We start from the raw sequence: 13,143 nt of genomic DNA, 5'->3' as shown, positions 1-13,143 counted from the left end.
TTTCTGGGAAGGAGACTTAGAAAACTGAATTTTCTGCTCCACGATAAACCCTCAAAGTGGCCACATCACTGTGTAAACTTCAACTCATTTAGGTTAACATAGAGCACAGAACGGACATACATTCAACACTTGCTGCCAGGCATGTTAAATGATAAGCTTAGATTTATGTGGACGTGATAGTATATCTGTGAAAAGCTCTCTTTGGGCCACAGGGTGGTTGTATGTAAGTTTAAGCTCTTGGCAGGACAGATTCTGGTTGCTGGAATTCTCATCTGGTCCAGTTCCTGCCGTTGGCGGTCATCCAAAGAATTGAGCTCAAGGTGGAGTTTAATCAGATCTGATCACGATGAAATTGACGATTATATTATATTCAGCTTGTCTATGCAAACATAAAGTGCTGAAATACAATTTAGGAGTGTGTTGTTGATCTATTTGGGTGAGGGATCTCTTTCCAGACCCAGATTTATGTCACCCATCCTAAGGCTCAACACATTATCTGGACTTAGACAGCTACATTTGCTGGAGATAACCGAATACAATACTCTTTCTGTCCTACTATCTGTTGGTCATATCGTATTTCTCTCCCTCTCTAATTCTTAGTTTCTACTCTTCTTATGGTCACAAACAGCTGTGTAAGTGACTCAAGATGGTTTAAGAAGATATGTTAAGACTAATTGTAACACTGAGGCCTGATTTTAACACTTTTTGCTTTAATGGCTCAGTAATGTGTTGATTTGTATTTGTTTATTTAGTAGCTATTTAATTATTTATTAGCTATATATTTAGCTATTTGCTTACTTTATCTCAAACTTTGATCTAGAGCCAGATTTACTAACAGCTTGCTGGAGGGTTATGGCCAGAAAAATAACGTTCATCAAGATACTTCGTGACGTCACTTTCTTCACCCGCTTCACGGCAAGTAAAAGTACGTGCTCTTCGCCCAAACAAATAACGCATAGATCGTGTGTGTCATCAGATGTTAAACAACGTCAACACGAATGCACACATCCTTAAACGCTTTGCTAGTGCTCGCCATAATGAGATGAAATAGAGATCGCTCTTACCACAGAAATGCATGCTTCAAACAAAACAATCAATGAAGACGAAGAAGAGAATGATGTGTGCTCCCGGCGCCTATTTATACTATAGTCGCACCGGTAGTGACGTCATGGCTGTCGCCGGCCAACGAGTTGGTGTTTTTCTATGTATGCTTCAGACACGGGTCACGACGAGGCGTTCCCCATAGCGACCCCTAGAGGACGCAGTTCGAAGTTCCCATGAAAGGGAACTTGAAATCGCATCATATGACCCCTTTAAAATAGTACTGTCAGGCTACTAAAGACGCGAAGTGAAGAATTAGCGCTGAAAAGGCGTGGACAGTTATTTTTGCGTCTGACCTTATTGAATATGCATTTGTAGGAGTTTCCCTTTTAGACGCAAAATTTATGGGAGGAGAGTATTAAAATGAATGTCTCAAAGCAGGCGGTAATTTGCGGTGCTCTTGGTAGATTGCACTGGTCATTATGGAAATGATCTGGCTGCGTGTGTGTTCTTTAATGTGCGCATTGTCAGTAAATCACCCGCAGAATTTTCCCCTCCCATCTGCGCTTTTATGGAATTGCGCTCTAACGCTAATTTGCCCTGTTTAGTAAATCTGGCCCATAGTTTTTTTTCCCACATCTATATGCTGCAAGTTAAAGTTGTTTTGAAATCTACAATTTATCCCTAAATCATGTAAATTACATGCACAAAGAGTGCTATAGTTACAACACACCCACTACCAGAGGTTGCAACACAAATTTAATTGCATTTATTTTTATTTAGTGAGATTGTTTTCAAAAAAATATTATTTTCAAAATGTATTTAATTTTTATTTATTTATTCATTTTTTTAAAAATTAAATTAATACATTGATACTTTTTATACCAACCTCCATCAAACAATTCGACTTGATTTTACGCATTTTATTAAAAAAATAAATAAAAAAGGTTAATAGAATTATTGGACAAATGCGTAAAATATAGACTAACAATAAAATAAAATAAAAAATAAGACAGTGCATGTGCAAATGCTTTGTGTAAAATATTGTCCTGGACACTGTCCCATTTTAAAAAAAATTTTGTAGTTCTAAAAGAGATCAAAGGGAACAGTAGTGTTACAACTCTTCTCATCTGCTCAGTCATTCTCAACCACATACTTTTTGTAAGCATTTAGGTAAAAATTATAATTGTACCACCTTTAGTTCAGTGTTATTTTTCACCTTTTCCCAGGTGACCATCTGTAGTGCAAAGCCTGCCTTCAGCAGCACTTGGATGTGAAGGGATAATCCTGGTTTACAGATTAGACAAGCAGGCTAACTTGCATATTCCCTCAGTCTAAAGCTTTAGGTAGTTAGCGAGAGGACAACAACATACTAGATGTGTTTTCACTGATTCTTGTTTGACATTTTGTCTATGGAGAACCCAGATTTTCTCTTGTAGAATATTGTCCAATTCTGGCTGGTATCTAATGTTTGTGGAGCTTTCTCTGGACACCTAGTTGTCTTGGCTCTGTGGAGATAAAAAGGAAAAGGGTGGATGTGGGAAACTGTGGTTGAACGTACCAACCTGGACTGAAGTTGAGATACTTCTGTCAAGCACAGGATGATTGCATACGTAGACTGCCTCTCTACCGAACCAGCTGGGAAATGCTGGAATAGGACCTACTATGAGGACGAAGATGAACTTCTCCCTCTTTATACTCGCAAACTACACCTCCAGCCCAAGACAGAGGGCAGCCTTCGCCGCAGACTCCTCACCTCCAAAATACATCAGCAGCAAGATGCACTATGGCCGCCCAAACCCTGGGCAGGACCACCAGCTCGAAAGGGCGTCCCACTGCAGGGCCACCCCAACTACACTTTCAGTCCATCCTGCCAAGACTGCAAAGGTAGCGCTTCAAATCTAGTTTGCTCTTGTTCATCAGAAGAACATTTGTTTTGTAGCTTAAGTGCAAAAGCTAGATTTATTCTCTCACTTTATATTTTCTGTTGGCATAACAAAGAATGGCCAGTGGTATTAGCAGGTGTTAAAACTTCAGAGATAGACCCTTGATGGGTTTTGACAAGTTTTTAGTGGCGAAAAGTAGAAGTGCGATGATTAAAGTGTAGTTTAATGTGTTGCCCAGTTTGAAGTCTGGAACGAGGCAGGCCATGACAAGTCTAGTGCGGAGATACACAATAGCAGCAAGTGTTTCTGAATTAAAGAGAGATTTCTTGATAATCTGCTCCATAAAGAGAATACAGGAATGTTTAATGAGATGTTTTTCAATTTAGGTTTTAGCTGTCTTTAAAGGATATTTCACAGTAAACGTCAAATTTGTCACAATTTTCTTACTCTGATGTCATTACAAACTGGTAAGACTTTCTTTCTTCTGTGGAATAGAAAAGTAAATATGTTGAATAACATACTGACCCAAATCTGATTCTCAAGAAGCCAGTGAGCCAATTTGCTCAGATTAAACCCACTGTATCTGAAGTTAAATCCAGAACTAAATATGTGTACATATTGCATGTAATATTAATCCTTTTTCATATGCAGTCTTAGCACACGCTTGTTTAGAGCAAAGTTTTAGTTTGGGCCTTATATTGAAAGATTGTAGAGTGTGTAATGCTGACTAAGCCTCAAGTTCTTGGCAGACGACATAGCTGATTTCTTAGGGCTGTGATAAAATCTCATCCCATCCACCAGGCAAGCTGCTCCCTTCACTTACATCAGATTTGCAGACAGATGTCTCTGAACAAAACATATTGACCTACAGTTAAAATTCAGTTCTTGATTCGCTTTGGATAATTCTCAAATCATGTTGGAGAACATGATCTTAAGGTTTTACACAAACTTGTGGCATTCACTACGTTCAAGTGCTACTGTCAGTAAAGCAAGAAAAACTATACCAAATATGATTGTAAATATTTATAAAATCAACTGGCCTAATATGTATTATAATAATGGTTCGTAACTGTGTTTGTAGGCAGTCATTTGGATTCAGCTTCTCTTCAGACGTGTTGGACAGTAGCACATACTTATTTAGTGAGGTGGCCTACAGTCCATACGGTGTGGTAAACACTTCTAATGCGGTCTAATTAATGTAATTACTTTCAAATAGGCTTTGTGCTACACACAGCTGCTCGGGGAAGCACACACACATCTCGCACTCACAAACATGCACACCTCTTTCTCTATGAATGTCACTACAACGGGGCACTGACCTGCACTTCCTAGTGTTATAATGTTTTTGCCATCAAGTTTCCAAGAGACACTCCCTTCCCCTCTCAAGTGTCAGTTTATGAAATGCTGAGATACTATGTAGTGCCACAAGAGGGCACCATTCTTTTTACATTGCAGATTCATTATTTATTTTCAGTTTAAATTAGGGCTGCACGATTATGACAAAAATCATAACTGTCGATTATTCCCTTGAAAGTGTAATTGCGATTATTAATTACGATTATAACAATTTACATTGAATGATGTTTATACCATTGTTTTATGCAACTGCATGCCTTATTTTTATATGAAAATAAACAAGCTGAAAACACTCTAACTGAAAAACCTTTAGTGCTTTTCTATAGTATTAAGCCTCAAAGGTCAACTAATCATCGGACTGGTTTCTTCTTTAAATTATAAAAAAGTAAAAATATGAATGGTATTATAATGTTATACTAAAACTAAAATTAAAATAATGGGAAAAACCCTTAAGATAACATGTAGAAAGAAAAAAACGCATCTTAAGCACGCAGAATAACATAAGTGGACTTTGAACGATTAATTGCCACTTTGAACGATTACTTAATTGTGGCATCCATAATTGTAATCGCCAATTAGAAATTCGATTAATTGTGCAGCCCTAGTTTGAATGTAATTTTGTTTTTTTTTAAGGAATCTGAGAGGACTCGGACCTCAGTTCACCCAAAAATAAAAATTCTGTCATAATTTACTCGCCCTCATGTTGTGCCAAAACTGTATGACTTACTTTCTTCTGTGGAACACAAATGGAGAAGTTTAGCAGATTGTTCATACTGCTCTCTTCCATACATCAAAGTGAATGGAAACTGAGGCTGTCAAGCTAAAAAAAATAAAAATAATAATAATTAACATCCCATTCAAAACTTTCTAATTGGTAAGATTGTTGTATTGTTTTTAAAAAGAAATCTCTTATGCTCATTAAGGCTGAAAAATACATTAAAAACAGTAATATTGTGAAATATTATTACAATTTAAAATGCCAGTTTTCTATTTTAATACAATTTCAAATGTCATTTATTCCTGTGATGGAAAGCTGAATTTCAGCAGTCATTACTCCAGTCTTCAGTGCCACATGATCTTTCAGAAATCATTCTAATATGCTGATTTTCTTCTCAAGAAACATTTATTATTATTATTATCAGTGTTGAAAACAGCTGCTGCACACACACACATACATAGAATTCATAAAACGAACCAGTGATTTAGAAGTGTGTATAATTTCTATAAAATGACTTCAAAAGCAAAACATCTGATATCAAAATCAGATGTTTAGATCAGTCTGGGATGTCTGGGAATAAGTCCAAACACAGTTGTCTCTCATGTCTGCACACATGGTATCTACAACTCTTTTACAGCACATACAAATTGTCCACTACAAAACTCTAACAAATTTATGCAATACATATAGCAATTTTGTAAATCAAACATTAACAAAACCATATTTAGTACTCAATAAGATGAGAATAGAAGAGAGTTTCTTTATGCCAGGTTGTAAAAAATACCATCCCAAATCCCAATATGAGCTCAGGAGATGCTATAGGGGATCGTATTTCTCATTGTGCTGGAACTGGCCCAGTTTTCTGACACAGATATTGGCACACTTTGGAGCCGATGCTGGGACAGACATGTTACAGATCAATATGCCACATATGTTTGAGCAGACACAGTAGAGTGGCTCGCTGCTGTATTATTTATCAGGCCTGTGTCTGGGTGGGACTCGAGTGATATTTTAATGCTCCGCACTTAGAAATCTGAATGTCTGTTCCTCCTTACTGTTCTCTAGTGAAAGAGAGAGATATTGTTCATTTATGAATCATAGAAAGAAAATTCAGTGTCTATCTAAAGTGATGAATATTCCAATCTATCTTTATGTGTCCTGGTAATATAATTTGAAAACGTGAGTGTTATCTATCAAGAAATCCTAAAAACATATAAATAAAATTAAGTTACTGAAGTTTTGTTTGTGTTTAGAAAAATGTCCAAATGTTCAAACACTGCATTTGATTAAATTAAATTCATTTATTTACAAAAAATCTTACTGACTTAAACATCTCAATTTAAACTGTAAATGTACTATTAAATGTAACTTTAAAAATGCAAAACACATAATAAGTAAGCTGTGGTTAAATAGATTTTTCGATGATCTTGCTTTCATATGCTTAAAATGAAATCATTCAAAACACTGTAATAGCAACACCCTGGCAATCTCCCAGAATACCCTAGCAACCGCATAGCAACACCTTAGAAACCAGCCAGAGTGCCCTAGCAACCATGAAAAAAAACATCTCTATCCAATCAAGTATCTGATATAAAGTGCATCCTTACATAAATGTGAGGTAATGACCAGTCTGTCTTGCTTGAATATAGGTGAAGGTGTTTATGTGCATGTTGTGTGTGTAGTTAGGCTTTTATTAGAGCTGGTCTGCTTTGTGCTGACACAAGAGCTTTCTTCACATTCTGAGTCAATGTCCTGATCTCATTGGTTTACAGCTAGAGCTGAACCTGTGGCTCTGCAGTGGCTGAGGTGATGCTGACCTTCTTGCTATCAAATGATCACAGAAACCATCTTTGCTTAGTTCAGTAGATGACACATAACATCGTCTTCTTTGACCAACACAGCAAATGTTTGAATCTGTAAGTCAGTTGACATATGTCTTTCAATTTAAACTAAGAAGCATTTGCACATCAAGTGCCCTTGAAAATCAGCCGTTCCTCTTCACATGCTCCACTCAAGCAATATTGTGTGTGGGTCTTGTTGATTTAGAATTGAGCCAAGATGTACAGCCCTTGATGGATTTTATCACCAAATTCAAACACAGCTACCCTAGTAACCATAACCAGGTCATGTAAGAGTCAGGCACAAGGGCTTTTGTTGTGTGTAATAAGCCGAGAAAGAGCTCCAGCCTCATACAGACTCCGATTCTCTTGCATATCCATGTTTATTTCGTGTCCATGCAAGCTCTGTCTTACCATACAATCTTTTTAATGTTGTGATTTTATTGCTATGCGTACTTAGTAATTATCATGAATTCTAGTTGTCAGCAGTATTGTCTTATTGCCTTTATTTTGATGGTCATAAATAGTCACCCACCCAGTAATAAAGCAATAAGTTAAGAGAGACTGTTTGTTACACTGCCTTAGGAGACTTATTGCGTTCATAAAATGGTGGAAATTTATTAATGATGATAATCACTTTTTCCACCAAGTAATATAGTCCATTTGCTTAACTACAGGCTGTTTATGAAGCAATGTAGCAACTTGAATGTTCACCGTGCACTTGCTAAGGTGCTGTGGTTGCAAGGGTGTTGCTAGCAGGGTCAGAAAATTAAATTTTCCATTAAGGGGCACTTTTTACATTTGTGAGGGCAGTTTTTATCACCACCTTAATGTCTTAAATGTCAAATACTTACATTTAACCAAATACTTCAATCAATCAGAATACTTTAAACTGTTGCCAATAACAATTGACTGTTTAAAATTGTATCTTATTTAAAAACAGGAGCTAATAGGGCTGCAATATTATGACAAAAATTGTTATTGTCGATTATTGCTCTTGATATTGCAATAATGATTATTAATGTCGATTAATAGAATACATAAAAAAAAAACTTTTTTGTGTTTTGTGTCGGCATTTTGGGTAAACAGCTCATCACATATTCTGGCTCTGGCTTCACAGACAAACATTGGTCGGTCCAAGACATTAGTCTAGTCTAGCGCAAGTTGCGCAAAAACTCCCATTATAATCGCTGAAGCTACGGAATGAATCTTTTATTTACATTGTATTTGCACAGCGTGGTTTCATGAGTGCAAAGAAATCAATCAGTGAGCTCTCAGCCTCAACAGCTTGTTTACAGTGCTGACTAATCTGAATGCCTCTGATTGGCCGTTGCATTCCTAAGCTCAACGGAAACGTGTGTCACTGGTTATAAGGCTCAACGCTGCAAAAAACAATGCGTAAAAAGCAATCTGATGCAGTGTGAGCGAATCAAAATGTAATTCCTCTAATAGACACTTAATTCATTTTCACCTTTCATTTTAATCGCGACAGCCGTAATTGATTGTTTAATTGTGCAGGGGCAATTTTTAAGCAACTAGAGAGTTGCTTCTGGTTTAGGGTAAAAGGGCCTGCCCACAACTTAGTATGCTATTCTTGTCCCTACACTGCCCCCCAAAAAAGTCTGTCTTACTTAGTATTTTATTTTGTTTTCCATTAGAAATGTCTGAACATTCTTAAATCAAGATACATTCACATTTAAGATACATTTAGAAGCAAAATGACTTAAGATATTACGTTTTGTTTTCTGAAAAAATCTATCAAATTTAATTGAGTTTATGCTTGAAAAAAAATCTGCCACTGAGGTTGGAAAAATAAGCTTAATTCAAATGGAAAACAAGATTGTTTTTCTGACCCCACTGACAATACTTAACTTAATTTAAAAAAACAAGACTTAATTTCTTAAGTCATTTTGCTTCAAGTAAATGTATCTTGATTTAAGAATGTTTATATATAGTAGTACACATCTCAATAAACCGCATGATTGAGGTGCAGTATCATTAATGCTCGCTAGTCTGTTAGTTGCTTATAACAAGTGGGAATTATAATTATGAATTATATTTTTTCTTTCCTATTGTTTTTTGTTCTATTACGTCCATCTGTGCATTGTAACATGACATAGATGACATCATACAGTGATAGCTCATTCTTAAAACTTGTTTCAGGAAGTATCTGGATTACAATATAATCTGTGGGTAGCATTTTTACATTGTGATCAATACATATTGGCTGCTCCTTTGATTTATATTTGTAATTCTGTCCAGTTGTCCTGCATGTTTGTTTTCACCAGCGATATGTGGGCAGAGGTTGTTAACCTGGTGACTGCAGACACTGGACTGAGTGGGTCCATTGTGTGAACCGTAGCATGCAGGACGAATGATAAGGGCTGTTGTGCAGGTGTGGGCAGGCCTCACGTGACTCGCTCACTCACTGAAGTACCCTCGCTTTCCTCTACTGTTGCTAGGGGACTCTTTTTTGGATTCTCTCTAATCAGCCATGTTTTTGCTCACTATGAAGGGAACGTTGTCAGTGTGATGACTGCTTTGATTAAAGGTGATAGAACATCCTAACCTTTTCAGCTACTATTATCTCTCTTATGAATATATGAATATGAGAGTGATTGCAGTGAATATTTATTTGCATTTGTTAAGGCTGTTTAATCAGAGGAAAGGGGAATAAACGTCAAGATGGAAAATTCTGATTCAAGATTTAATAGTTATTGCTAATGAAACCTTTCTGACTTAAAAATACTAAGGATATTGCTCTGCTGATCTTCATTGCAAAAAACACATATACAAAAGTATCATGCCGCAAATGGATTTTAAATAGGGATGCACCAAAATGTACAATTTTGTGTTTTTCTTATCTTTCATTTGGGCACCCAGCCAGGACTGCCACTTCAAAACAAAAAACAAAAAATAAAATCACGCACATTTGAACTAGTTTTTTGTAGCTTATATATTATACATACAGAGCAAAGCCTGTCTACAAACCCATTCCTCATTAAAGTTCAAGTGCTTTCTTCCTTTTCCTTCCTGTCTTTTGTGGTATAATATGTTTTTCTGTCTGTCTGGCATTTTCACACAGCAACACACAATAGCTAAGACGTCTTTGAGGGAGTCCACACACTGCTGGAGTTTTGTTCACAATCCCCATTCTGTCTCATTATGGTCCTATTCATTTCTATTGTATCAGCACAAATGCAGAATTAAAATCCCAATTGGACCATGGTTTGTATATCGATGCAAGTCATTAAGAGTTGTTTCTTCTATAGGTATGCAATTTGCCATATGTTCTTTGGGTATGCAGTGAGTGAAAAACAATATTGGGTTGTGTGAGGTATATTAATTTAGCTGTTGTTCATCTCCTCAGGCTAGTGTTTAATCGGCATTTATGTTGGCCCTCCAGCTGCTTTACATGGACAAGTTTGTCTTCTTCAGTTAATGTCTTGTCTGGGACATGGGGAGGAGGAGTGCTAGAGTTTGTGTGTGTGTATATGAGTATGTGTGTTTCAGGACTGGTTGTGCTGTAAACCACTAAACACAATAGGATCATCAGGCAGAAGTTTTTAGCATTTTAGGGGGCTGTACCCCAATCTCATTATGAGGGTGCCCTTTAGCTGAGCCAGGGTAAGCCAACGGAATACACAACATCAACCAGGAAAAAAACAAGCAATGCGGATCAGTAGCTACCATGTAGGGAACTGAGATGAGTTTTTATTTATTTTTTTATATATTGGAGCCAAATCAGGGTGCAACGGATCACACATCTCATGGTTCAAATCATATGTGACCCTGGACCACAAAACCAGTCATAAGGGTCAATTTTTAGAAAATTAGATTAATACAACATCTGAAAGCTGAATAAATAAGCTTTCCATTGATGTGATCTTTCCTTAATATCCTAATGATTTTTGGCATAAAATAAAAATCAATCATTTTGACCCATACAATGTATTTTTGGCTCTTGCTACAAATATACCCCAGCGACTTAAGACTGGTTTTGTAGTCCAGGGTCACATATTACAGGTTTTGAGTCACAGATCGGTCCTTTTCTGATTTATTTTTTTAATTTTTATTATTATTTTATTAGAAGTACTTTAAGTACTTCTTCGATACCAAAAACTACTAGCATAACAAATAAAGGTCAAACATTATTAAAGACAAGTGAAGCGTCAATAATAAAATAAGAACATATAAACAAATTGCAAGATAAAAATAGTAAAGCTGCAAATAAAGTAAAATCTAAAATTAGTTTTCAAGCACATGAATGTAATAATTAAGTGTAAAACAACACTGCACAGTTCACTGTATAAATTAAATACAGATTAATCTTTGGTAAAGTTGTGTTGTGTTTGTTTGTTATTTACATTAATGACAGAGAGCAGCAGGTATAGGCTGCTGTCCCTTTAAGACCGGAAGCACAGATCCAATATAATGATACGCATGCAATTTCTTTCTTCACTGTATACGTTCACTTAAGACATAACCGACTATTTAAGAGAATCTTTGCAGAGAAGGGTATTGTGAGATAATTTTTTGTGTATGTGCCCGTTCAAGCGCAAGGGTATGCGAAAGATGCAATTCTGTGTTTGCACAAATGCCTCAAATAATAGTGCGCGAGTACTGAATTGAGTTCTGTTTAGCCTCTTCATGCACTTGAATGTTTAAACTGGCTTATTTACAGCACATTACATTAAGAATATTTTTTTTAGTTTTGTTAAGAGTTTGTTATTTTGTACTGTTTATTATGTAGTTGAGATCAATAACTGGATTGCATTTATGCTGCCTCTAAAAGACTGAAGGGTGTTAATTCATCTGTGCATTAAAAAAATGAAATAATGATCAGAATGTCATAACGCAAACTTCTGGTGAAACAACAGACTTCTTTCTCCCTGGTGATGTATGCCAGACTTCTCCAATTATTTACCCTGCTTAAACCCCAACCCTTTCTTACAGTCGACAAGCTTGCATTTAGATCTGCCTCCATCCAGTCAACATGGGTGGATAGAACTAATTCCATGCCCTACAATTTTTTCCCCCCGCTTTTTTGATGATCTGTTTCGCTCAGATGTTTCATCATGACTTTAAATACACCATTTTCAATAACTAGAATTTGTGAGAGGAACCAAAACCAGAATCATAAAATTCCATACGCTACAGATGAAAAATACACAAAGCTGCAATTTTGAAATGTTGCACAATATTTATTCAGATTCGCCCAAAATAAAGTAAAGTGGTGTCAAATTCCAGTAAATTGGAATTTGACAAAAGGGAGAACTACCAAATCAGTTTATTAGTGGGAAAAGGGCAATTAACATTTTTACCACTGTTGTAAGAATCGCTCTTACAAACTGTTACAGCATACTTCAGATTTTTGTAGCCTATTCTTATTCATAAAGTGCAAAAAGCAGGGAGAGACATTTGCTGTGCCACTGAGTGGTCGTCACGCTCCATATGATGGTAGCCGCGTTGGATCAATGTCAATGCATCATGGCCATCTGTGTGTCATCTGAGTGTGCTATGATGAACAGAGGGCTCTAATTTACAGCACCGCTGATTGGCACACCATGCTTGTTAGATACCAGGTCTAATTGTCCTTTGCTCAAGAAACCCAACTTGAAGGTCTGAATACTTAATGTGTCTTCTCTGCCCCAAAGGTTCACTGTACCCACAGCTGTGAGTCATGTGCACTGAATCCTAATGCAGTTCTGACCAACCTCACGTGTGAAAATGCTGAGTGGCCGTTCACAGTTCATTAGAAAGAAAAAAAAAAATGAGTAAAGAGAGAATGTCGTATGGGTAGTGGCGGGTTTTTCCCCCCTTTCTCTTCCTCACACTCACTCGCTCTGATGGTGGACTAATACATCCTTGCTAATGAGCGCACATCTCTCAGGGGATCGATCACCCGTCACAATGGTGTTCATCTCGACCACTCTTAAATCTGTCATTAAGTACTTCAAAAAGAAGGGTAAGCTCCTCTTATCATGTACAGTATTGGTTTTGGTTTATCTTATCACACGTGCATCTCAAGGTCAAGTAGTTTGGGGTGTGGGGTTATTCATCACTGCTGCGGTGGGTTGCATGTATCTGATTCGGAGCGTGTGCTACATTTGTTTGCGAGTTTCTTTTTATAGCGGGGCATTGAACTCCTTATAGTGACCTTGTTCTGCAACTTTGAGTGATTCTATTTGTATTGGTGATGTAATGCAATGATGCCCTGTTTTGTTCATTTTTAATATATTCTACCTTGAGTGTTCACCAAATGTTGCAGATTTTATATATATATATATATATATATATATAT

General features: G+C 36.7%; 1 pseudogene; it reads left to right on the top strand.

The window, feature by feature from the left end:
- Positions 1-2,387: 2,387 nt before the first annotated feature.
- Positions 2,388-13,143, top strand: part of LOC107719471 (NHS-like protein 1) — a 28,833-nt pseudogene continuing 18,077 nt past the window's right edge.

This window comes from Sinocyclocheilus rhinocerous, unplaced genomic scaffold (assembly GCF_001515625.1).
Source record: "Sinocyclocheilus rhinocerous isolate Xijiao unplaced genomic scaffold, SAMN03320098_v1.1 scaffold1234, whole genome shotgun sequence".
Taxonomy (NCBI): Eukaryota; Metazoa; Chordata; class Actinopteri; order Cypriniformes; family Cyprinidae; genus Sinocyclocheilus; species Sinocyclocheilus rhinocerous.
Note: the sequence above shows the minus strand (reverse complement) of the source record. Positions and strands in the feature narration are given on the sequence as shown.